The 4,228-nt window shown below is 44.7% G+C and overlaps 1 protein-coding gene across 1 annotated transcript in view; it reads right to left on the reverse strand.

The window, feature by feature from the left end:
* LOC102761721 (ribose-5-phosphate isomerase-like) overlaps positions 1 to 4,228 on the reverse strand; it is a 33,971-nt gene that overhangs the window by 28,748 nt on the left and 995 nt on the right.

A 4,228-nucleotide genomic window follows, 5' to 3' on the forward strand; every position in this document is an offset into this window, starting at 1 on the left:
TCACCCCTGATTAGCCAATGGGAAGGGTAGCGGTCATACACCAATTACCATGTTTCTCTTTTATTAGATAGGATAACCACTGAACATCAAACCTGGTCTTTATTACAGTGCCCAGGGGCAGTTTATCAGCACAGCGCTCCTCCTTTCATCTCTGACACTGACATCACCATCTCCTCCTGATGAAAGATATACTGAGCAAGTTTACAAATGTCAAGAGTTGATTTGAGCAAAAATTGATTTGAATTGGGCAACGTCCAATCTAGCAGAGAGGAGCTCCACAGAACTGTACAAAATGAAAGGCTTTCAGACTTCCCTCTAAGGCAGCGGTTCTCAACCTGTGGGTTACGACCCCTTTGGGGGTCGAACAACCCTTTCACAGGGGTCGCCTAAGACCATCGGAAAACACATATATAATTACATATTGTTTTTGTGATTAATCACTATGCTTTAATTATGTTCAATTTGTAACAATGAAATTGGGGGTCACCACAACTTGAGGACCTGTATTAAAGGACCGCAGCATTAGGAAGGTTGAGAACCACTGCTCAAAGGGATGGCAGTTTCTATCCGGCTGAATGACTGGATTAAGATTCCATTTCTCGGAGAGCCAAAACTGTCATTGAGTCTTGGTTTGGTGACGTGGGGCTTAGCATATGTGACTCCATTTTGGACCTGTTGTCTAATAGTTAACCCTCCCTACATCCTGTCAGACAAAAGGCTTGGCTCACTTTCAACGTACAGCAACTTAAGTTGTCCTAATAGTGGTCAGCAGATGATCGAGCACTGAAAGACCCCTGACCAACACCTGGGCCAGCTCTAAGCATTAATAAGTCAAGGTTTCTGGCTTCAGTGCCTTTTCATAAAAGCTTAACATCTAGAAGGCAGGGGACTGACCACAGATACCTTACTTTGGTAGCATCACAAGGAACCAGAGGGACATATCCAGCCCACAATCTAGAGCTCCCCCAGAGTTGACAGAAGAGCAAATTGTATCAGCTTCTGTCCAGGTAACGCAAGTCTGACTCAGAGAATCTGCAAAGCATGGCTTAATTAGGAACATGAGAAAAAGTCTTCCTCTACAATAGGAAGGCCTTGTAAAGATGTAGAGCATTTCCTGAATGCAATGGCCAAGAAACAGACATCACACTTCTGAGCCTGCCTTCTTAAAGGGGAAGGTGCCTAGGAGCAGGGGCAGAGTTGGGGCCCAGCCGAGGACAGTTAAACCACAAGCAGCACAAGGTCAGGGCACAAACACTCAGGAACTAATACGGAGCTCAGTTCCTCATCAACTTCCTGGGAGCAATCTCCTGCCAGTCTAATGCAAAATGGCTCAATTGTATTTCAGGTCCACACCCAGAAAAGCAGCAAAACCAGACAAGTGACACTACAGCTGACCTCAGGACCAGCAGCATTGAATTAGGACCCCCTACCCTGGCACCAACCAATCAATCAGTGGAGACCCCTCTTTGGGGTTCTTGGGTTCTCCACAAGAAATGGAGAGAATACCCCACAGACATTTCCAGACAGATTTTATCAACCTTATGCTCAAAGGAGGCAGCACAGAGGAAAGGAAGGTCCTCTGAACAGGCTCGGGTAGGCTCTGCTTGGCTACTTTTATAAGCTAGAGACAAACTAGGGCCTCTTTTTGAAAAAGGCCAGCTTGCAGAATTTTCTATTCCAGGCTTGGGTGACTTCCCACCAGGGGTGTCTATAATCCCAGAAACTGGCAGATCTGAGTTCAGGGTGGCTATCTCCAAGTTCTCCATCCATCCAGATATGGAAATGGTTACCACATTAGAACACCAAGAGAACACCAATGGACTACAAATTGTATCTATACCCCAGAGATTCAACCCACCAATAATTCCACAAACTCCATATTATGGCCACACTTCACACAATTCATTGAACATTTACTAGGAAGGCCCCGCTGTACCAACACTGCATGAAGATAAGGAGCATAACCTTTTCAGGACTGGGAGACACAAACACAGAGATAACTAGAACATAAGACACCTGCATAAGGCACCTAAGAGATATAAAGTGCTACAAAATCAAAGACAACATGCCCTCCCCTTATGAGGCTAAGGAAAAACTGAAAGGAAGAAATGGCCTTTGCAGCAAATCCTGAAGGACGCACATGACTTTAACATAAAGGCAGAGTGCGAGAAGCCACCGCTTGCCAATACTGTCATGAGCGTGCACCAAGGAACACGGAAGGCCAGTGGACCTTGGGTGTTAGCAGGGCTGACGCTAAGCACCTTGTTCACTAAGCACCGATTGTTCGCGTCAAGGCAATTTCCAAACCTGATAATCCTTTTACTGTTTACCAAACTTCACCTTTGATATGCCTGTATGAATTGCTAAAGGGCAAATGTGTATTCAAGTAAATAAAAGGAGAACCAGGCCAGAAGTCAGTGTGTCTCTTCAAGAAAGAGGTTCCACCTGGCCCCGAATGCCTTGTAAATTCATATTTCTTGTATAGTATTTTCATTTGTGTGTCGGCCCCTCCTTCAGATCCTGAACCCCGCCTCGAAGGTTGCAGCAGCAACAGAGGACAAGAAAGAGCATTCTAGGTCGAGGGTAACGAAGTTAAAACATACCCTATATGCCAGTATTCTGACTTTTCCAATATTTTGGTACAAGGGGGGGGGGTAAGGAAGCATAGAAGTAAGCAAGATGGTGGAATTGAGGACAAGGACCAGTCTCTTGTCTATGGATCCTTCTCACCTGGCTGAGTACCTAGCTTACAATAGATTCTCCAGTGTGCCACATGGAGGTCAGGATGAAGCCCCATGAGGGCCACTGTGACAAGAGCAGTTGAGAGCTTCAGAAGATAACGCTGGGAGGCTGACAGAGGGGAGAAGATAAGGGCAACCACTATCATCTGGCCCTGGGGAGAGCCTAAATGGGGCTGGTAAGTCAAAGGAAAAGGTCAGCTCTAAGAACATTCCAAAGATGGATAGGACTTAGCACAAAACCTACCCTGATAATCTTACACCTGTGAGTAAAGGAATCCAAGTCACAAAATGCTAGAGGACAACATGGCCTTAGATGGAGTAAAGGATACCCCCTGGAGAGAGCAATTAAGTATATACATGGATATGCTCAATAAATGTGCATTTGAATTAGTTATCCCACTTGCAAAGTATCCAGGACCAGACTCTTCTCCTCCCTGCTCTAACCACACTTCTGGTAACCACACCAACTGTCTGACACTGCTGGGCACTCAATAATTACCTGGTAAACAAAGGAAAGACTAAATCACCATTAAAGAGCAGAAAACACAAAATTCAAGTAGTGTTGGCATCTCAGGAGAGAATGCTGGTAGGAAAGTGCCACTGACATTGGGTGAGGTGCCCCCAAAAGTCCAGTGGAGATCTCCACAGGATTACCTGGCAACTTTTGGAATAATATCGCTGGAATCTAGTGTTTTGGGGCTTTAGCCTGAGGTGGGGGCTTACAAATTTTATTTAAGCAAATACATAATTATAAAACAAAGGTCAGGAAGACATGCGCCACCAAATACTAATGCAAACAGATTAACAGGAAAACTAAGATAGAGGGCTTTTCTAACTGTATCGATTTCGTTTTATTTACCTGCCCATTAGCTATTCACTTTATCCAGGCATTTTGAAATCTCAGCTTATTGTCCCAATTTTGCAGCTAAGATACTGAATCCCAAAAGTAGAGCCAAAGTACACATTTTACATTAACTCTGTGAATTCCCATAGAAAATCCTATTGCTAACCAGACTTGTAACAAGTGACACCAGGACAGGGCAGCTGTGGACCTGGTGGAACGGTACCCCCTAACAGGAGTCACTAGGTTCTGGAGGATCCTTGGCCATTCCTTCTACAGAACATGCTGAGCCATCTTATTGCACTGGCCCCTCCCATTAAACAGGCTCTGTGGGGATCAAACATCATCTGTCTATGCAAAATAACTTGGTAAGCTAAGGTATTCTCAAGCACTAGCATTAGAAGACGATACCATTTTTTAAGTAGAAAAGACAAAAAGCCAGTAAAGTCTAAGAAACTCCACCTAAGGACAAAGATACTCCACTTGGCTACCCAAATATTAGTATTAAGATAATTAACTTGATAGGCAACAACAAATCCACTCGGGTCAAAAGACTCCGCTAACAGCAAGAATCACACCCGCTTAAACAAGTGGGGCAGGACCTCACCACTAACAGCTGAACACCTCGGAACAGCATCCTCCAGGC

The sequence above is a fragment of the Myotis davidii genome, unplaced genomic scaffold, assembly GCF_000327345.1.
Source record: "Myotis davidii unplaced genomic scaffold, ASM32734v1 scaffold1167, whole genome shotgun sequence".
In the NCBI taxonomy this organism is placed as follows: Eukaryota; Metazoa; Chordata; class Mammalia; order Chiroptera; family Vespertilionidae; genus Myotis; species Myotis davidii.